This window comes from Panthera tigris, chromosome B1 (genome assembly GCF_018350195.1).
Source record: "Panthera tigris isolate Pti1 chromosome B1, P.tigris_Pti1_mat1.1, whole genome shotgun sequence".
NCBI classification, from domain to species: Eukaryota; Metazoa; Chordata; class Mammalia; order Carnivora; family Felidae; genus Panthera; species Panthera tigris.
The window spans coordinates 169,920,611-169,944,228 of record NC_056663.1 but is presented as its reverse complement, the minus strand read 5'-3'; the positions used below and the strand labels follow the sequence as shown (position 1 = coordinate 169,944,228).

The following is a 23,618-nucleotide window of genomic DNA, read 5'->3' as shown; positions in this document are numbered from 1 at the left end:
ACAGATGCCTGGGTCTCCACAAAACAGCCACAGTCACAAACCAGAGTGGTGTTAAGAATGGTAACCACTATCATCAGATACTGACAGGCTGAATCCGTTCAAATATTTGCACTGTGTACTTTTAGGAGTTATTATACATTAACAGAATTTCAGGTTGACAGTTAAAAATCACAGTACATATGAACCATTTTATGGATAAGAAAATGAGTACCCAAGGAAGAGCTCCCTATATGTACCTCAAAGTCATATAATAACTAGCAGATGGCGAAACCAAGACTAGAACCCAGATTGCCAGGGTTTCTCCATCTTCCCTAATGAAATTCCTGAAGAACCACCTTAGTCTGTTGGCAGAAAAGGTTTCTATGCAAAACAATTGTTTCCCAGTTTTATTGAGACAGTATTGACATATGACATTGTCCTAGTCCAAGGTATACAACATAATGGTTTGATATACATATGTATCAAAAAATGGTCACCACAGTAAGTTACAAATCCAGCCACCACACAGTTACAAATTTTTTCCTTGTGATGAGAACTTTTAAGATCTACTGTCTTACCAACTTTCAAACAGACAACAAGTATTGTTAAGTATAGTCACCAAACTGTACATTACACCCCTAGAACTTACTTATCTTGTAATTGAAAGTTGGTACCTTTTGATTACCTTCACCCATTTCCCCCACCTCCCTAACCTATGGCAACCTCAGGCAACCACCGTATCTCTGTTTCTGTAAGTTTGGAGGTATTTTTCTGGATTCCATATATAAGTAATATCATATGGTATTTGTCTTTCTCTCCCTGACTTACTTGGCCATCAAGGTCCACTGTTGTAAATGGCAGAATTTCCTTCTTTTTTTATGGTTGGGTAATATTCCATTGTATACACACCATGGTTTCTTTATCCATTCAGTCACTAATGGACACTTAGGCTGCTTCTATGTCTTGGCTATTGTAAATAATACAATCAATGAACATGGGGGTGCAGATATCTCTTCTAGATAGTGATTTCATTTCCTTCAAATACATACCCACAAATGGAGCTGCTTAATCATATGGTAGTTCTATTTTTAATTTTTAAAGGAACCTCCATACTGTTTTCCATAGTGGCTACACCACTATTAATTACATTGTAAATTAATGTACATTAATTTACATTCCCACCAACAGTGCACAAGGACCCCTTTTCTCCACACATCCCTACCAACACTCGTTATCTCTTGTCTTTAACAATGTCAATGTCTCACATTCTAAAACATGTGAGGTAATCACAAAACAATTTCTTGATGACTCTTAACTGCATCAGTATATGTAAACCACCTCACCCCAACTCCAGGAAAGGAACCTCCTAGGATTATATGGAAGCTTCCAAATGATACTGGACTTTTTGATAGCTGGATGTCACCAGCCCATCCCTAGGGAAAGGGGTTATAGGTCTGCCCTATGCAAGGGAGACTTCCCAACATCAATTATCCTGGGAAAGGGCAGAGCCTGAGATAAGAAATGGGAATGAGCACGGAAAGACTTGACAGAAGGAAAACGGAAACCCTGCCTCTTCTAAGGCCTCAATCTCTTTGATGCCCAGACGCTACATTCAGATGTGCTGACAGTCATTTCTGGGAATGAGAAGTGGTGGTCTCTACAGACAGAGAGCCTTGTAGAAGGCCTGGTAAGGCTGTATTTAGGCCTGCCATATCTGGTAGCCAATTTCATGGGACTCTCTGGGTTTTGTTAAAAGTCGTAAATTCAGGGGCACCTGGGTGGCTCAGTCGGTTAAGCATCTGACTTTGGCTCAGGTCACGATCTCACGGTTTGTGAGTTGGAGCCCCACATCGCCACTGTGCTGACAGCTCAGAGCCTGGAGCCTGCTTCGGATTCTGCGTCTCCCTCTCTCTCTGCCCCTCCCCTACTCACACTCTGTGTGTGTGTGCGCGCGTGTGTGTGTCTCTCTCAAAAATAGACATTAAGGGGCGCCTGGGTGGCTCAGTCGGTTGGGCGGCCGACTTCAGCTCAGGTCATGATCTCGCGGTCCGTGAGGGCTGTGAGTTCGAGCCCCGCGTCGGGCTCTGTGCTGACAGCTCAGAGCCTGGAGCCTGTTTCAGATTCTGTGTCTCCCTCTCTCTGACCCTCCCCCATTCATGCTCTGTCTCTCTCTGTCTCAAAAATAAATAAATGTTATAAAAAAAAATTTAAAAAAAAATAGACATTAAAAAAAAGTCATAAATTCAACTTTTGTCTGCTGTAGGTAGGTAATTAAAGGCACGTTTCCAGACTAGGGGTGGAGCGGAAAACAGGAAGGCAGAGCTAGCACAGTGCTGGCAGCAATGATCAGCAAGGCCCTCAAAGAACATAGGAAGCTTTAAGACAGGAATCCGAGGCATGAACGCTAGGCTCACCAGTCAAACGAAGATGGTATCCTTTCTTGATCAGGGGAGCTCAGAAGAGGGGGCATTAATTTGTAACTAGGAGACAGAATGTGTTTCCTTGCAAATCATCACAGATTAAACATGGGTTTCTCAGTACCAACCACACATACTAATAATTCAATGGCTGAGCACTCTAATGACCATCCAGAATGTTTACAGTCAGCATCCATTCTGACTGGCAGGACACTGGGTGTTAACTAGTTTGAGTCTCACCCTTCCAACAATAACACCTGTGTCTCCAACCTCAGTATCTGCTATTGATTCCTCAGCCTGGAAGAAAACTATTTTTGTGTTAGATGCTTACAGTTTGCCCCAGATGCAGGAATGAATAAACATCCTATTAATAAACCCTAAGCAATAATCATTAGTCCCATTTTATAGGCTAGAAAATTGAGGCTCAGAGAAAGAGTTCACCCACAGATAGCCAGTGGCAGAGTCAGAATTTAATTCTAAAACAACTGAGTTTTAGAATTCTAGAGATACAATCCCTCTACTCTGGAAAGTTACCCTCCTACAAAAGATAACGTTGCAGGGAACAAGAAACTATGGGACTTGAAGGCAAATGTACCACCGTCTCATAAAATATTAATAGGGAAAAGAGGCTGGCCATAACATGATTTTAATCCTCCATCAAACTCTCATACCACAATCATCGTCAAGAATTACCTGAATACCTCAAGCTTTTACATATATCTGTATGGCAATATGTTAGTCTGTTTCTTCAGAGCCAAGTATATGAACTATAAAACCAATTTAATCCTATTTATCAAGAGAAAAACCTCAAAATACATTCTATTAAAGCCTTGGGAGTCCCTACGTAAATGTCTCATTTGATTAAAATATTACCACCATTTTCAACAAAAGACACAATTTAACGGTAAATTTAAGGGGAAGAATATGAATTTTACTATTTTCCCTCCAGCCATTTCTTTAAACCTCTGACAAATCCTCTGTTCTAAGAAATGATTTCTTTTACTTTCTACTTAGAGAGCAAATGAAAATGCATCTGAATGAAATTACCACTGCTGTGGAAACAGTGAGATGCTAAATCAAAACTACCGATGATGACAAGATTTTCTCGAATGAGGCCAGATTCCCTAAACACGACCCATCATTGTAATAACCTTTAAATGCCCTTTCTCATATGGCTACACCAGCCATTAGTTGGAATGAAAGTTCATTTTGTCAAAATCAGGTTATTTTGCTCAACATCTGATTCTCTTCAGTTACCACTCGTCAGTCTTTCTACTTATTATAAGAGATCAGACACTAATCTAACATGTAATTTTACTGGTACTACATCTACATTAGTTGAATTCATCAAAGTAGTCTGAAGGCTGTAAGATTTCCTTTTTTAAGAGAGAATTTTTTTTTAAGTTTATTTATTTATTTTGGGAGTGAGAGTGCATGTAAGCAGAGGAGACGCAGAGAGAGGGAGGGAGAGAATGAATCCCGAGCAGGCTCTGCACTGTCAGCACAGAGCCCAAGGTGGGACTTGAACTCATTAACCATAAGATCATGACCGAGATCAAGAGTCAGACACTCAAGTGACTGAGCCACCCAGGCACCCCAAGGCTGTAAGATTTCTGTTTAAAGACACAGAATGTCACCAAAGTCCCTCAGCTGGGTGGCCATTTAATTTCTCATCCAAGCCAGAACACATGACAGTGAAGGGGGGCATTATCGAAACAACAACAGGAAACAGGCAGATTCAGGACAGTCCCAGCAAACGGACACATATGGCCACCCAACTTGCTAAAGAACCAAACACCATACTTAAAAACCTAAAGTCTTAAAAACTGAAATCAAGACCATGGCAGGAAAGGGGCCTAGAGGGCTTACGTGAAAAGAAGGTCAGAGCACCAAGTAAGATCAAGAGAAGTCTTTCTCAAGCACCCACACCCAATGGCATTTCCAGATTCCCTAAGCATAGTTCCTCCCACCTTGATTAAAACAGTTTGTATATGTGGCTTAAGTCCGTCACATGCCATGTGCTCTCCTTGCTTATTTCTTGGTTTATTTTATTGCCATCACACTCCTCCTTGATATTACCTTAACTTATGCCCCTTCCTCGGAGACTCCTGTCCCCTCTTCTCCCTATTTTATTTTCCATCCCTGAGCCAATCAACCAGAGTTACTGGGTATTTGCTACATATGAGGTATTGTGCTAAGGACCTCCTACATAAAATGAATTCAAAGCTGAATTAGATACAGTCCTTGCCAGGTAACTGTCCAAATTTTTGTTTGCAACACTTTGTTTATTTTTTTAAATTTTTTTTTTTAACGTTTGTTTATTTTTGAGACAGAGAGAGACAGAGCATGAACGGGGGAGGGTCAGAGAGAGGGAGACACAGAATCTGAAACAGGCTCCAGGCTCTGAGCTGTCAGCACAGAGCCCGACGCGGGGCTTGAACTCACGGACCGCGAGATCATGACCTGAGCCGAAGTCGGCCGCCTAACCGACTGAGCCACCCAGGCGCCCCTGCAACACTTTGTTTAAAACTCAATACAGTTTCACCCCAACCTCTGTTTCTGCATATCCTAAGCAGCTCAAGCGGGGAGTAGAATTCCAAAGTAGTCTAGCAAAGCCACCTCCCTGTTCATTTGTAGATAATTTAGTATATGCACTGATGTAAAAGAATAATAAACTATTTTCATTAGGTGTCAAAATGTCTACATCTTAAAAAAATTTACAAAAGCTCCCTCAGCCAAGACGCACTTGCATCCCTATTTCCGCCATAAAACTGGTGATGGACTCATGATGTCTTGCCTGCTAGTGACTTTCCAGCAACTTGTAGAGTTTGCGGCACAAAACAGGCACTCGATAAATATCTATGGAGTAAATGAAGGAATGCGGGGCTCATGGTTAACTACTTTTTTCCTGATTCCAACTCCTTACCATTTTTGCTCCATTGATTATCTCCTCTTAAATGGCAGCCCCATTAGAGTAACAGCTTTGAGATCAACCCAAATCCCCAGATCAGATTCCCAGCCACTGAATAGCAATGTAACCCTGAGCAAGGTTTCTAATCATTCTCTATGCTTTATTTTTCTTATGTCTAAAATAATACTAATCATTCTAGATACCTTATTTTTCTTATCTATTAAATAGAGATAGCACCATCCAGTTTGCAAGTTCTTTGTGGAATCTGTGAGATTTGAAAAATGAGTTACATAAAGGGTCCAGCCAGAACCCAAGAAATGTGTATTGAATGAAAGCATACATTGCCATTCCATTCTGTGGCTCCAGATCAAAATGTAACCATCAAAATCTAATTTGCTGAAGCTGAGCTTCATTCAAACAACAGATACGCATCAAGAGCTATAACACACAACTGAAGTCTGTCTGCTGTTGAACATCAAAGGAGGAGTTTAACATCTGCTTTTAAATGCAGGAAAACAACAATTAGTTCACAAGTAAAAGGCAAAGGTATATGATCCAACTTTATTTTCCCTACCAAAGTATCCAAGTATTAAGGGCTTACCAGCTTATGGCAGGCTGAAGCTCTATTGCAGGAGTCATACACTGGGGGAAGGTAACCCAGGAAATGGTTTTTAAATTCAGCATTTATTGATAACTCATGCTTCTCCTCGTCAAGAATGTCCAGGCGAAGTGTGCCCTTACTCTTTTTTTTTTGGCTTCATACCATCAGCACAGAGCCCAATGTGGGGCTTGAACTCACGAACCGTGAGATCATGACCTGAGCTGAAATCAAGAGTCGGTCACTTAACTGACTGAGCCAGCCCCTACTCTTTTTTTTTTTTTAATGTTTATTTATTTGAGAGGGGGGGAGAACGAGCAGGGGAGGGACAGAGAGAGAGTGAGACACAGAATCCGAAGCAGGCTCCAGGCTGAGCTGTCAGAACACAGCCTGGCATGGGGCTCGAACTCATGAGCTGTGAGATCATGACCTGAGCCAAAGTTGGATGCTTAACCAACTGAGCCACCAGGCGCCCCTGCCCTTATTTTAAAGTGCAAAACAAAGCAGTCAAAAACCACAAGAACAAGATTGGATCTGAAGGGTATTTTTATCCAACTTGCTTGCTTTTCCAGCGATCTCAAATATAAAACCTCAAAGGAGAATAACATCACGAGTCTTTGTGCAACTTCGCATTTATGGACGAAAACCAACTCTGTGACAGACAGGCACACGCTTGTTTTTGCCACACAGCAATGTTTTGAGACCCGTTCTGCCGCTATTTCACTTCCCCTCAGGCTCAACAGTGGCCGCTGGGAATAAGAAGGTCCCTTGTGCTCTATTTCCAGCACACCTGAACTTCTAGCCTACTGAGGCCATGAGAGCTATTTACAGACCTTTCCTTCCTCTTTTCCAGTAACGGTGGCAGAAGCGAGCTATGAAACTTCCCTGGGGTTTGGTTTCCTTTTTCCCAGCTCACTTATGCTACTCCCCTGGAAGATGAAAGAAACTCCAGAGTTTTTCAAAGTCCCAAGGCAATGCTGATCTCAAATAACATTTTCTTTTTTTAAAAAAGCCATAATTTCCTACTCTCCTAGGGCATACAGAGCATGAAGCAAAGCCTAAAATCCCTCCTTAGAGTTCACAAAAGCAAATGTAGTAGTTACAAGAACGTGAACTCTGGTTTAAAAACAGCAAAGGGTCATCCTGGGCTACACATGGGCTGTAACACTGAAATGTCAAATTCCAGCCCATAAGCTTACAATTTTGGCCTTTAAAGAGTATCTGAGCAAAAGTGGCTCTCATCCAAATGTACATTTTTTTTCCCCACTAAATTCCCAATGAACCAGGCACATGAACCAATTACCACAGCCTTGTTTCTTAGCCATCTTCATTTATAGACACTTGCTCGCCAAGAACCATGGAGTTCAGAAACCAAGAAAACAGGATGCGAACATAGGTAGTCTGACCCCGGGGCTTCTGCTCATCTGCTCTGAACTAGGAAAACACTTCTATTTATTGTCTAAATCTGAGTCAGTCCAGGACCAAACAAGAGTGACTATCAGCACAAGGGTTTCATGAGTTTTTGCAAACTGAGGTCCCTACCTGCATGAATGACAGTGTAACATTTTTTATGGACTCATAAATATCATTTAAGACATTTGAGTGGTTATACCTGCCCCGGCAGTGAAGCAGCAGGCACAGATTTAAGCTTCCAAAACGGACTCGCCATAAGTACATTTTAGTCTTGGCCTCAGTGTTTGATGGCAAATCACAAATTATTTCTCAGAGAAAAATGGCAATTAGGAATTGCCTGAAACTTTAGCAATCAATCTAGACATCAAATTAAAATCCAATGACTCCTTTGTACATTCTACTTAACCATAACTGCAACTGAAGCTTTACATATACAATAAAAAAATTATTGAATTTTAGGAGACAGAAAAACCATAAGAGGTTATTCATCTTATCAACATATATTTTATTAAGCAAAGAGTTATGAAAGACAAAGACAAAAAGTGAATGAGACTGGATCCCAGTCCTCAGAATCTTCCCATCTAGTAAATTAAACACAATAGTATGTAAATAACTATGACCCAATTCAAAAGGATAAAATCAGAATATGTTATCAGAGGGACTCAGGTAGGGTATTAAGGGAGTCCAACATACAGAAAAGATCACTTCTAAGCACAGCACAGTCATTAAGAGCATAAACATGAGAGTCACAGAGACCCAGGTTTCAGTCTTATCTATACCACTCTCTAGCTGTGTGGAATTAGACAAGTTATTTAACCTCCCTGAGCCTCAGTTTCAAAATCTTTAAATAATAGGATAATAGCATCTCCCTCTTTGAAGTGATATGGCGGGGGGGGGGGGGGGGGGGGGGTGGGTAGCTCAGTTGGTTAAGTGTCCAACTCTTGATTTCAGCTCAGGTCATGAGCTCACCATTTGTGGGTTCGAGCTCCACATCTGGCTCTGGGCTTATAGTGTGGAGCCTGCTTGGGATTCTCTCTCTCTCCCTCTCTCTGCCCCTCCCCTGCTTGCTCTCTAAATAAATAAATAAATCTTTTAAGAAATCTTAAAACAAAACAAAACAAAAAAGAACTGTTAAAGGATTAAGGAAAATAAAACCTAAGAAACCCTTACTACATGTCCCGCCACACTCTCGGGGTTAATTGCTAGCAATGGGTTCCAGTCTCTGACCCACTATTTCTCCATCTTCTGTGTCTGGTTCTTTGTCTTACCAATGCCCCTTACCTGGTCTGTCCAAAGCCCTGCCAGATCCTATTATCAACTCTCCTTTAAAGATGAGGGGATAGGGGCGCCTGGGTGGCTTAGTCGGTTGAGCGTCTGACTTCAGCTCAGGTCATGATCTCACAGCTCATGGGTTCAAGCCCCACACTGGGCTCTGTGCTGACAGCTTGGAGCCTGGAGCCTGCTTCAGATTCTGTGCTTCTCTCTGTCTGCCCCTAACCCACTCCCATTCTGTCTCTGTCTCTTTCAAAAATAAATAAACATTTAAAAAAATTTTAATAAATAAATAAAGATGAGGGGATAGACCTTGAGAATGGGGAATGTGCCCAATGTCATACAGTTAGTAAAAAGACCACCATGTCTACCTCCAGACTCCTAGGCTTTAGGGTACATGGTTATTTCTTTGCCTAATCTCTCCTATTATTTTATAAGCAATTAAAAAGTAGAGCACTTTATTATGCAAGTTTTAAAAGGTGCCTTCTCTAAGCAGTCCCAGACCCAAGAGCATACAGTTGAGTAAGTAACGTGGCGGATGATTATCAGTCCCCACCACCCACCGCACACACGTTGCCCTTATGCAGTAAACAATCTGCATGACCTCACATGGCAACCCTGGGTCTCCAGGCTTCTCTTTTTCAGTGTATATGCCTCGCTGCCACCCAAGTGATCTTTTGTAAAAGTCCCATCTAATTATGAAATTTCTTCTACTTCAAAATGTTTATGAGAAGACCCTGGGGGAAGGGAAGGGGAAAAAATAGTTACAAGCAGAGAGGGAGGGAGGCAAACCATAAGAGACTCTTAAATACAGAGAACAAAAGCACATATTACACACTGTATGTTAGCCCATTTGACAATAAATTATATTTTAAAAATAAATAAATAAAATTTTTATGGCTATATATTGCTTAGAAACCCCAAGTCTCCAGCGTGGTACCCATGTGGCCCTCCTCTGGTACCAAGTCTCTTCAATTTCACAGCCAACTGTGCTCTCCACCACGTCCCATACCCCAGCCGCGGTGGTGTTCTTGCTACTCTCTGAACACGCCATGAGCTTCCATTAGTCTGCACTTTGGCACGTGCTTTTCCTACAACTAGCTCCAACGACTCCTCCCCTTCCTCCCTATCTTCTAACTCAGCCGGCAAGACTTATTCCACTGCCAGCTCTTGCATGCAATAAAGACATTTCCCAATTGTTCCTTTCTCAGTGCACCCAAGGCATTTGTGAGTGTACATTCTCCACCAGTTCGTGGGAGTCAGGAGGATACTACACGGGCTTTGAATTGGATGGGCCAGAGTTAGAATCCTACCTCAAACATTTTCTAGCTGAGTGAAATGTGGACAAGTTACTTCCCCCACCCCGCCCCGCCCTGCCCACCTAAATTTCAATAATTCCTACCCCAAGAATTACTGTGAAAATCAAATGCCCTAATGTTATGTCTTCCACACTGGTTCAGACAGTAGAGCCACTCTAAGGGCAGAATGCATAAAATCTCAATACACTTAATTGTATCATGTGAGCTAAGATCTTCTCTAGTAGGAAAAATTAAGACCACATTATATGTCTACAGGTTTTCAAATATAAAAAAAGTATATGTTTTTAAAATCATTGCTCAAAGTTTATCAACTAAATGCTTCTTATTTGTTTACCCTTTTTTTCCAATTTGTTTATTTAACCTAACAAGTAGTAGCAGATACCAAAAGTTCAAGAAAATATAATAGGAGAAAAAAACTTAAAGATTAGAAGTTTCTATTTATAGACTTATTTGGGAGGGAATGGGTCGATAAATATCATTACTGAATTTTAGTAATCAAACACCTCATCTAAGTTCCACCCCACTGCTTGTCACATGGTACAGGCTGAATAAATGTTTATTTGAATCTGAATTCGAAACGCAGATTACATTCCTTAAAAGCAAGGGTATAACTCATTCATCTCTGAGTAATGAGCTCCTAGTACAGTGGCTGGCACATAGTAGTTGCTCAAGAAATGTTGATTTAATATATGAACTTACAACTGAGAAAGCATACAAAGGTCTATAAAACATTGTGTCTCCAATTATTTTGGATTGCAATTTACCCCAATAAATCCTAGTCTACAGTCTATGAAATGCTCCTTTTGTACCCATCGCCACCTCATCTGAGATATTTAGAGTTTCTTGGGAGGGAGAAATATGTAGGTAGAAACCTTCCTTAGGCACAGAAATATTGATGAAGACAGCAGAGTGGGAGGAATATGTCACCTGCACTCTTGTCATATAACAAAGGAACCAAAGACACAACACGTTATACACAGTACCTGTCAGACAGTGACACAGTTTTGAGCACGTATTTACTCCCATGAGCCTCCTATCCAGAACGTGTCTGGTTACAGTAAACACCGTAGAGATTACAGAAGGTGAATCCTAGTCTTTCTGTTTGCAGATGAAAAACCTACACTATTGTATTTCACATATTTATACTATGTAACTGAAAGCCAGGATGGCCTCAAATTAAACAAAAAGCTAAGATCCCATTGTTGTACTTTCACTAAAAATGACATTGTAGATAAATATTTATTAGCATGGGAATTCACTACTTATTGGTAGGTGGAAAAGACAGGATACCAAACAATTTGAAGAATAGAATCCTCTTTCAGTACTGGCATAAAAATAAACATGATGTGCATCAAATAGAACAGTAAACTAGAAGCTTTTTTTTTTTTTTTTACTTCTTTTAAAATAACCCATGGCTAATTTTTCAAAAAGTGCATCCATACTTTATAAACATGATAGACCCAAGTTAACAGAAATCTACCTTAAATAACTAAATAAAATGCTTTTCTAATCACAAATACAAGAAAGAAAAAATAAAAAGTAGAGGCCACAGAAATGCTGAAAAGAAGCGTGGAGGTTAATCCAGGTTCTAGATTTTGCCCCAAAACTGTGCTTGCCTCCCCCCACTGATACATTTAAGTACACCTTACAGTTTTCAAAGTACCGTCAAAAACATTCTCCTATGACTTTTGTCACTGTCAGAAAAGATTTCCTTCCTTCTCCCTTGCTCTGCCTCTCCCTTAACCTTGACCTCCATGTGAGTAGTTCTTCAGGCCTGGATTTATGTACAGCATACTTATGCGTTATAACCTTCTTCTTTTCTTTTCTTTCTTTAACCTAAAGGTCAATTATGAATGGCCTTCTGTGCATCGAAATATTCACCTATGACATCAGTTTAATAAGCAGGGACCTTTTTGCCATGGTCCCTCTGGTAACACGGGCTATCTTTAGCGTATTGGTGTGAATCAGAAGTCCTACAGATGCCTTGCCTCTACAAAATGGAAATACACCTTTTACAGCAATGGCACAAAGGGAATATTGTGGTATAATAGAAGGAAAATACCTCACCAGAGACTATGTTAAATTTTAAAGAGATGATAAATTATTTGAAAGGTGGTTTAAGTAGCTTACTTTCTGGGGGTAAATTATATTTCCAATCTAAACATCAAATACCTGGATCCTGAAGCCCAGAGAACTAATCTTTTGCCCTTTTCATTTCACTTCTGTGGACTGGCTGGTGACTTCCAACATAATCCTCTTTCAAATACCTTCCAAGATGGAATAATAAGTATACCACATAGGATTTCCTTTATGTTAAGGTTAATATGTGAATATTAAATTCAACCAAAATGAAGCCCATGAGAAAATGCATGTGCCTGACACAGCTGGTGCTCAGTAAAGGTTAGCAATTGTTATTATTATTATTAGCTAGTAATAATATACACTTCTATGAAGAATAAATCCCCGCAAGGGGAGCCTGGGTGGCTCAGTTGGTTGAGTGTCCAACTTTGGCTCAGGTCATGGTCTTGCAGCATGTGAGTTGGAGCCCCACATTGGGCTCTGTGCGGACAGCTCAGAGCCTGGAGCCTACTTCCAATTCTGTGTCTCCCTGTCTCTCTGCCCCTCCCTCATTCGCATCCTCTCGAAAAATAAATAAACATAAAACAAACTTTTTTTAAAGAATAATTCCCCCAAAACGTGAATATTTATCCACACGTTGTCCAAAAACTTAGAAATAGACAAAAGGCATTATAGGATGTGTTTTCAGGGCTAGTGCAGTATAGCAGCAGGTGTGTTCAAGGATTAACTCATTCACTAGGACTCTGTACCTTTGTTGGACTTCCTATTTACTATTGGTTCAGATATTTTACAATTTTGGAAAGGCAGATGTTAATTTACTGAAAGCTGATAACACAGATGATTCTTGTCTATTACCAATACAATACAAATGATCTCTGTTCCATAGAAAAGAAAACCCCAAAGGTTAGTCAATATCCCTGTAAAACATTAGCCAATTGTGCATCTAACCCAGTCATCTTATTCTAAGATTCTTTTTAAAAGCCTTCACAATGGGTCATATAAGCCTCTGCTGCTCAAACGCTCCTTAAATTGGCTTTATCATTTCACTGGCTCCCCTTTTAATTAATAAAATGAATACTTAAAAACTTTTTTTCAAATAAATAAAGTGCTATCATTTTTTAAGTGCCATGGACAATAGTATTTCACTACAGCCAATATTTCACTGTAACATTAAAAAATGTTTTTGGAGAAAATTCTCAAAGTCCTTCCTTTCAGTGAATTTATACTGACAGCTCTTGCAAGTTACATGCATGGTGCGTGTGTGCTGTGCATGTGCGTAATAGTTTTTCAGTACAAATACCTTATTTAACCCCAAAAAGGCTTCATAATTAATTACCCTTACCTTATAATTATTATATAATAATACACAGTTTAATTATAAGTAAATTTGTAATGCATACAATATAACAATAATTAATACTTCTATGGAACTTCTGAAGGAGAGTTCTTTTCTGCCTTTTTTTTTTTAGACACATTTTAACTAGCTCATGTGTACTGTCAGAAATGCAGAGGAGCCATAAGACACAAGGCGTACAAAGTTTAGGACACTACCTAGTACTTAAATGGACAAATGGTTCCTATTGTTGATATGGTTTCTGGAACATGCCGGAAAAAGGATGTGTGTGTGTGTGTGTGTGTGTGTGTGTGTGTGTGTGTGTGTACATGCATGTGCTTTGTTTTGCTTACAATTTTATGGGCCATTCATACTTCCACACAAATTCTACAATAAACCAGATTGACTTTATCTTCAAGGCCCATTTTACTTGTTCAAAAAGATCAGGGAATAAAACAGAACTTTAGAGCCCCAAGCAATTTTGTCTAAAAGAGAGCAAAACCATTCACACAGTGTCTCAATTAGAATATCTTAGAGTACCTCCAGAAAGCTAGAAAACAATAAAACTGATAGGCACGTCAATTCTACCGAGACCAAGTCTTAAACAAGTGATTACGCATTTTGTTTTCCTTTCTAGACAAGAAAAGAACCAAATGGATTTCATTCTTATTCTAAAAATTCTGAACCAAAGAGCCTATCTAAAAGTCTAAAATACTTGAAGCTCAGAAAACAGGACTCACTTTTTTGGCACGCAGTATTCTAATGCTTTACCTTTAATTTGTCTACTGCACATCTGATAAAAGGTTTATTGCAACCTTGAGGACTCAGTTTATGAAACCCAAAAGATTTGGCAAAATGCAGAAAGTCATCCTAATCTCTTGGAAGTTTTTTTTTTTTTTTCCAAAGGTCTCTTGAGTCCCTTTCCATGTTTCAAATCTGCAAGAGCATATAAAACTTACAAAGCCAAGAAAGAAAGTTGAAAAGCCACAGACCCACAGTTAACTTCCTGAGAGGCATATAACAAGAATTTTTTTAAAACAGCAAGTTAGAAAATTACTTACTTTTTTCCCAGGTCTTTGGTACAAAGCTCAAAAGGCAAGTTCCCTTTTCCCACAAAGTCTTGTTAATTCATAGCAATCACGCAATGAGGTCAAGCAGCCCAAATATCTAAAAATTGCGCAGAGACAAAAAGTTAAAATTCAAAGATTAGAAATTAAGAATCAAGATACGTATGCTATTCAGAGTCTCTCTGCATAATTACAATACAGATTTCACTGGAATATCTAAATGATAAGCTGTGTTAGCTACTTTTCTTTCAGAACAATACTAACAAGGCCTAAATCAAGATGGTATTTTGATCTGTCATCCTATTAAGGACACTAAAGGAGGATCCAGCAAGTATTCTTGGCAATCATTCATGGTAAAAATGTCCTTCTCGGGGAGTCATAAAAAAATAACTGAGGGAGGATCTGGGCTTCTAATTATACTGTGACTTGGGAGGGAAGGTCTTCCGACATCACACTTGCCCTGCTCCACCTTCCAAAGATGAGCTCATCTCACAAGCACAGAAGTGGCTGTGAATAGAAAAGAACAGCAACAACCTAAAGAAAATCGTCAACAACTTGTAAACATCCTTCTCATGGAATCATTTAAGCACACTTCGCTTTTGCAGGTGGGAATGAGAAAGTGAGTTGTGTGAACTTTTTTCTCATCAAACAGAAAATCCAAAAATTCTGTACGGTCATATCCCATTTGAAAGATAAGTTACTTCCCAACAATCTCACAAATGAATACATTGGTAATAACTCATAAGATTAAAACGTCTGGGTAGGTAAAACAGATGCCGCGGGGAAACCATAACTGAAAGCACCCCTCTCCCCAGGTTCTCCCATTCTAGGCCTTATGCTAGATGTAATTCTAAGCACGATAAACTCATTTAAAAGCCACAAGAGATTGAGAAATAGGTCAATTAGACGGAGCAAGGAAGCACTGCTACAGTAGGCAGTCATAAGTGAAAAGCAGACAGAATCCCACAAACATCAATAGGCATCTTTTATTATTATTATTATTACTACCATTGTTACTGCCAGCACTTATACAGTGTTCACTCGTATGCCAGATTCTTCTCGTAAGCGTTTTACGTGTATTAACTCTATTAGTGATAGAGACAAGAGGAATATCCCCTAGACATCACTGTGTCACTACTCAGTACACTCAGTTCTGCTATAACATTTGTGTTTATTCCAAGATGGCTATGTTAGGGAACAATTTGAGCATAACTCGAATTTCACATTTGTTTATGCATGATTTCATTGCAGGAAACCCTAGGTAATAGTGTAAGATTGCATCCATGGAGAACACAGTTGCAAAAAGATACACAGAATGCACAAAGCCCATGCTTCTAACATCAACGAGCGATCCCAGTTTCCACCCGTGTGTTACGCGCCACAGCCATCCACACATGTTGCCCCAACTTCCCTTCCAATTTGAGGTAACCCTCCTTCCACCACTTCAAGTAACTCACAACCTGCAACCGTGCCAAGGCCTCAGTCTGCAAGAAAACATCAGGATTTTGTCAAGGTAAAGTGTCATAATTGGCTATACTATTTATTTATTTCTTAGCCACCTAACATGTGTAAAGTTGTGCTATAATTCTTATTCAGTTCCTATCTTATTATTTTAATGTGTCACTGATAAAGGTTTTTGAGTGTTGTGTCCCTGACCCGATTTTTCCCGTAAGTGCAATGTGTTTTACTGTAGGCTTTTGCATAACATGGTGGTTTTAAGAAACACCTGTATCTTGTTTTAGCAGAACTCAGGATACCATAACTGATGTTTATAAAAATGCTTGTGATTTAAACCAGAGGGGGTAAATGGTGATTTTCATATTTTTTTCATTATGTTAAAGAGGACAGCAATATATGTAATACAATTTTAGAAAGATTCTCATTTATGTTTATAATTTTCAAGTGTAGACACTTAGTTTAAGGTAAATGAAAACTTTATGAGAAGTTCCCTAATGGTGTTAGATAAATAAGGTGCTACCACACCATTTAGGACAGATCAAGATGATAGAGTTATAAAGATAGATCCTTGCAGGCAAGAGGGCTTACCTGTAATTACTGGAAATGACAAACTGAACTGAATTAGTTTTCATTCCTTGAAACCAATCAATTGAAAAAAGACTCTGAATTTATCCTTAAAAAAGTCCAAGATATACAAAAAATGTATGTGTATGTACAAGTAAGTTTTTCTATGACAAGTAATATTATTTTAAGGAACTGTAAAAATATAAATACCCAACAAAGGGTAAACAGTTTTTTTCTAAATCTGTGAAACATTTAATAAAATGGGAAAATGTTTTTAAGCAGTGTTCATTGGAAATGCAGACTATAAAACAATATGTACAATACAGCCCCAACTTTGTCTAAAAGTATCTATAAGCTAGAAAAAAAGAAGGGAAAAAAGTCAACATTTGTATAGCTGCTAATTAAAGATAATAATATTAGGACAGAATACTTTTTAGTTTCTTTGCATTTTCTTGTGGTACTCAAATTTTTCACAATAACCACATCTACTTTTACAGTTACAAATAACAAGATACTATATAAAAACAGAACGAAGGGGGCACCTGGGTGGTTCAACTGGTTAAGTATCCGACTCTTGAGGTCATGGTCTTACGATTCCTGAGTTCCATCCCTGCATTGGGCTTTGCTCGGACAGTGCAGAGCCTGCTTAGGATTTTCTCTCTCTCTCTCTCTCTCTCTCTCTCTCTCTCTCTCTCTCTATCTCTGCCCTCCCCCCCCATCCACCCTCCGTACATGTGCATACTCTCTCTTCCTAAATAAACTTAAAAATTTTTTCTTAAAAAAAAAAAGTTAAAAGAAATAGAACTAAGGCATTTGATGGGAAAAACCTCTTTTTATTACCACTGTAAGTTCACATGTGAATCCAGCCAATAAGGCCAGCCCAAGAACACAGACACCAGAAGCTTCCTTCACAAGCATTAACAGATCCAGTCTCATGACTGTACCCTTGAAAGTATTTTCTATCTCACAATTCAAGGCACACACAGTCCCAACAGGGACGTTCAAAGTATATAAATCCATTACAGAGGCCAAAATATAATTTGCTTTGACTGGCTAAAACTATTATGGATTAGTAAAATCCAGATGAAAGGAGATTTTTAATTATGTAATTGTATACAAGCTATCTTAATGTCTGAAAGAAATTTCATTCTGAATGAAGAAATTGTGTTCTGGATAAAGCTCCTTTCAAACAAGATCAAGATTAAAGAAATACAAGGGGCAATGGATTTGGGTGTAGGAATAAATGCTCCACTTGGGGGAGTTTTAAATAGAAAGTAAGAAGAGAGAGAGATTAATCTTCATGACTTCCAAAAGGACTCAGCTATATTAAAATCTTCCCAATAACAATGAAACTTGACTTTGAAAACTGTACATTTGCCAAAAATGGTGGGGCGCCTGGGTGGCTCAGTCGGTTAAGCGTCCGACTTCAGCTCAGGTCACGATCTCACGGTCTGTGAGTTCGAGCCCTGCGTCGGGCTCTGTGCTGACAGCTCAGAGCCTGGAGCCTGCTTCAGATTCTGTGTCTCCCTCACTCTCTGCCCCTCCCCTGCTCACACTCTGTCTCTACCAAAAAATGAATAAACATTAAAAAAAAATGGTGACTCCTTAGTCCTGAGTGCACGGAGTTTGATCTCATACACTGACATCACAAAACAACTGAATGGTGAGGGTCCTCAGGGGTCAGAGGACAATTTGGTACAATCTGGCCACAACACACCTGAGTTTACTCACCTATGCCTGGCTAGCAGCACATTTAAATAATGTGTTCCTTTTCATTTTCAGTTTAACCTTCCTGGTGTACTGTCCACCCAGTCACTATTTAGAGCAATTGCTTTAATAGGATGCTCCATTGTCAAGAACGTACAGAGAATGAAAAGTCAGTGGTTGTGGATGTGTGGGTGTGGTTCTGTTTCATAAAATAACAAAGCACCCGTCGTATTCAGTGTACCCATTTGAATAACCCATCATGTTCAGTGTACCCATTTGAATAATAACCATATTCCTGCCGGACAAAGTATACATGTAGTAGTCTTTGTATTTTTGTTTTGTTTTTCACTTCCAAACACGCAGACTTTGAAGAACACCAAACAAAAACAAAACCCTTATGTTTCAAATTTGCTTTTGTATTTTTAAGCATTTTCATAGGTTCCCTATCAAACGGAAACAAATGCTACTGGCTTCATGTTTTGTTTTTAAGAATAGAAAAGGCAAAAGAACATTTTCCTTTTGCTATTATGTATAAAAAGAGATCACAGAGGACTATGAGTTCCAAAAAATCAGTCAATTCAAGATACCCCTCAGAGGCTCTATCACTATATCAAATGCATGCTGATTACTTTGAAAAGTACCGGAAATTCTTGGCTTCTGAGTTCTCACAAGTTGCCGCCTAAAATGCTGCACATATGCACCTTCAACAATTTGCAACCAGGTATTATTTTTTGCAGCCAAATATTATAATCAGCAGGTCAGATATTATATTCAGTTGTGAGGATTCAAAATGAAAAGGATAAATTTTCATTTTTAAAGGACGTGCTGAAATACATCCATCCACACATACCACACACTGACCCTGAAAATATAGAGCACTTAGGAACTCTCAGGATGGAAACTCTATTTGTTAAATCGCTCTAAGAATGAGCACATGTATAGCTCAGGGGAACACACTCCCTTGGCATTATCGGATATTAAAAAAGGGCAACCAATTTTCAGAGTCTACCTGGAAAACAAGCAGGGATTATATCCTGGGGCTCTCTAGTCACTCCCTGGGCAGAATTCCAATGTAATTTAAATTGGTTTTTGGCACATTCTCACTTCCTTGTTTGCCTCACTGTGTCACCTCTGGTCCAAAGCCCAAAGACCTTCACTTTCGATGGCCTCCTCCTCTCAACTGGTTCTTTCCTTCCAACTTGTTAACAACCCGTGGCTCCATGGGAATATTTTAGCAGAAGCTGGAGGATGGGAGAGCTTAAACAAATGATTGTTGACGTTTAACTCTGTCTAGAAAATATCCATTTTTAAAGAAAGCATGAGCACCCAAATCTTCGCTTCTAAATACCTTAGTTCATTCCAGAAATAGCTGGGACCAGCCCTGGGGCAAGGAAAGTACAAAATTGCCTAAAACATCTTACTATGCAAGAAACCAAGGAGATGCTCAAATATTAACACAGGCCTGACAAAAGGACACAGGAGCTGTCTCAAAGGGCCAAATGTGGCACAGTTTGAACAACAACGACAACAAAAAAGAATGATATGGATGAGTTAGAACACACTGAATAAAAAAGGGAACCATAAATTCATAGAAATTCATGAAATAAGGGATAGCAGGAAGCTCTTCTTTACAAAGAATGCCAGCTAATAAAACACCAAAGAAACAGCAGAAACAGAAAATCCCACTTTGCAACTACCCAGGCAGTAATTGATTCAGTCAAGGATCATTAATGGATGCTAAAACCATTAGGGCAAGGGTTTTGTGGGTCAGGATACTCACAGCCTCCGAGTATCAACCCACAGATTACTTATCATTTAAGTATGGGAAAAGGTGTCTTCATAATAGAGAATTCTGGCAGACCACTTTACCCAAGTGATGGCTGGCATAATCAATTATAGGACAACTGAATGTCACTGTTTGTCAAATGATAATCACTACGTCATATTTCTGTCAAAATGCTTAATCTGTATCTAGTCACACAGTAACAATCAAATCCAGATTGTGGTACGTTCCAAAAGACAACTGTCTTGAAATCTTCCAAGATACCAGTGCCATGAATGATAAAAACAAACAAAAACAGGGTGACTGCTCTAGATGAAAGGAAACTAAAGATATAAAATTCAATGAATGATTGTTGATGAATCTTGGATGAGGAAAGGAATAGTTATAAATGACATTATTTATTGAAATAACTGGGGAAAGTTAAATAAGTACTCATATATTATCTATGTATCAGATAATATTTCTTGGTGATAATGGTATAATGGGTTATGTGGAAGACTATTCTTATGCTTGGTAGGTACCTATTAAAGTATTTAGAACTAAAAGATCATGATCTCTACAACTAACTCAAATGGTTCAGCAAAACTTATTTACTTATTTATTGCTCAGCAAAAATTACTTAAAGTGTGTGTGTGCGCGTGTGTGTGCGTGCATGTATAGACAGACAGACAGACACAAATACAGAGATAAAGCAAATTTGGCAAAATGTTAGCATTTTATATGGCAGGCATAAAAACCAGTAACCATGATCACTTGTAGGCTCTCTGTATTCTGTACAACGAGAGATCATAAAGGAGTTCATGGCTGAAAGGAAAATGACACAGACAGGAATACAGTCCACTGGTGTTACAGCATTTAGTCTTTCAAAAAAACTTCTTCCAATTCATTTCTCTTCTGTAGCAATTAACTAATGGTCATTAGTTGGGAGCAAGAAGATTGAAAAAGAAAAAAGAAACTCAAGGAAGAGGATGACAAAGGGTAAAAATTAGCCACAGAGAAGTTCAGTTCTCCTCCACTCATTTTGAAGAAGACGAAAGTCTCAAGGTTTAAAAATTGTGCCTTGTTTCCTATCCTGGTGAGAAACCCTCTGTGGGCGTGGCCATTTCCACTGAGCCAGAAAGAGTCCTTCTGCAAGCTTATTGACCAAACACCCTAAGCAGGGAAGGCTGAGCACCTGATGTCATCCCAGCCCTGGTCAAGCCCAGAACACGGTGTGTCTGAGCAACAGTCCAGGGAAGCAAACATGCATTCCAGAACCATAGCTCTCAGCAGCTGCCTCAAGTTTAATGGGTTTGAAACAGAATTCTCCCCACCAAACTTGATCCCTTGTTTCTATGACCCCTTTTCTTAGTCGAGCCAGTCTCCAAATTGCAGCTTCGTCTTTCACTTTGGTTCCCATGGCCCATCCTTCAAACCCACTCTTCCTCGTTCACACCCTCGAGGCCACGTTGGCCACAGTCTCATATTTCAGGCAGAAACGGCCTCTCTTTCCTCTGTTCTTCCTCAATATTTCTATCTCCTGCACTCACTTGGCGCTTTTTTAATTGCTTTGTCATACAGTGTCAATTCTACACGCACTGTAGGTAAGTGCTCTGCTATGTTATCTCATTTAAAAATCACTGTAAGTCTGTGGAATAATTTATATTATTTTATCCCAACTTTACAGAAGAAATGGGTGTTGAGTTGAGACCATGTGTCCAAGGTCACAATTGTAACACTGACATTCAGAGGTCTTCTAGCTCTACCCTAATACCTAGGTGCTTCCTATTGTTAGTTACAGCTTTAAACACTGTCCCCATGGCCTTAAATCAAGCGTGGGATCCTTGAAGGAAGAGAGCATTTCTGTGCTCTCTCTAGAGTCTAGCAATACTCATAACTCATGTTCACTGGTTTACATTTCAAGACTCAGATCAGAGAGCATTTTTCTTTGTGACTTCTATCCCTGCAAAACCAACCACTCAATCCTCCGTGCTCTCTATATGCTCCTACTGTGGCAATGCACACCTTAACTGAGGGTCCGTGACGGCTGAGGGTACACATGGTACACAGTAGGCACTTAATGTTCATTGAATGAAATGTTTATGCAGGAGGCAGTTGGGTTTCTGAACAGGGTTGCTATGCCTTGCTAAAAAAAAAAAAAAAATTGACCTCATTTTTATCTTTATCACATACTGAGGAGGAAATTATTTTAGGAAAGCATGACAAAGGGGAAATGAAGATGAACGGAGAGCACAGGTCTTGGCTCTTTGTGCCATATCCACTCAGCTTGCTGCCCTGGATATACTACGTTCTAGAGCTTCTAAATTTTAACGTATATGTAACATTATTTCAAAACAAATTACGATTCAGTATGTCTGGGGTAGAGCCCAAGATTCCACATTTCTAACAAGCTCCCAAGCGATGTTGATGCTGCTGAAATCCACGGGCCACACTTCTGAGTAGCAAAAGGTTCTAGACAGTTGTAGTGAAAGTCTGCCCACTTAGAGAGATGTAACAGATTGAAATAGCGAGACGTAAGATTCAGAGTGTTAATGCTAGTTATCTCTGGGCTTCTCCTTTCCACTTTTCTATAATTTCTACGAATTTTACCATGATTCTTGCTGATGGAAATAAAATTTTCAATACTATATATACAATTGCACTTAAAAACTGTACATTTGGACATTTCTCTGCACGGCTACATCTTCATTTCAGCAACAAATATGCTTAAAAGGACTAGACTTGGGAGAAAACAGGTTGGTGAATTTGGCAATTCCCTATCTACTCGTTTTAACACGTAGATTAACATAACACCGCAATTATCCTTAACAGTCACCACCACAAGCATTGTTTTTCTCAGGTTCCTTTCCCTTAAAAGAAAGAGAAAGAATCCATTCAGTTGGAAGACAATAAAAGGCAAGCCAAATTAAGGACAGAAGGAAAAACAAGCAGGCACTACATACTGAACCCCTTCCAAGTGGGTCAATGGAACTGCATCAAAGTCCAAACGGAGGGGGAAATGAGGTTCTCCCAGGAGAGGCAGGGTGGGCTGGCTTCCACTACAAGGCTAAACGCAATCAATTAAAGCAGCACTCACCATCCATGCACCTGCAAGTGAGGTGGAAAGAAATGAGGCCCAGAGGAGCCCCACTTCCAAAGTGTAACAGGGAGACATCATTAGGAAAAAAGCAATCAGAGGGGGCCCGTTGGCAGGAAAACTTTCCCCAATACCCACTTCCTTCTCCTTCACAGGAGTTCCAGTGGTTGCCGGGTTTCACAGTGGGAGTCGTAGAAGCTGCAGCCCTGGCAGGTGGGCGTTTTCACACCCACCCCGATACCTGCAGCAATTCCAGACACCTGCCCAGCCACTGGTGTCTATGACTCGGAGTGGCCAAAGACCAAGGAGGAGGTCAAGCGCCCCATGGCAGAACCAGGCATCCCTGGTTAAAGTAGCACACTTCTGAGGCTCTGCATCCTCTACTTTCCAAATCTCTTCCAGCTTACACGTAAGAGTTTCCCACCACAAGCGTCAGGTATTCGTACCACAATCCCACTCACAGTCCTAAACAACTTTTGCCTTCAAGAAATATTGTGAAACTCACTGTGAAATTATCCACAGGGACTGGAACTGAGTGTCCCAAAGGCTTATCTATACAACGGAACCAAAAATCACTTCTGCGTGTCTACACAGAACCATTTTAAGGATGTCATTTCACATCTGTGAAGTTTCGACATTGGG

General features: G+C 39.7%; 1 protein-coding gene across 8 annotated transcripts in view; it reads right to left on the bottom strand.

Annotated features, from left to right (window-relative positions):
• APBB2 (amyloid beta precursor protein binding family B member 2) overlaps positions 1–23,618 on the bottom strand; it is a 382,950-nt gene that overhangs the window by 252,860 nt on the left and 106,472 nt on the right. For all 8 annotated transcript variants that reach the window (XM_042984641.1, XM_042984643.1, XM_042984639.1 and 5 more), the window contains exon 3: positions 14,383–14,488. The gene's annotated coding sequence lies outside the window, so the exon portion shown is untranslated. The remainder of the gene's footprint in view (positions 1–14,382; positions 14,489–23,618) is intronic.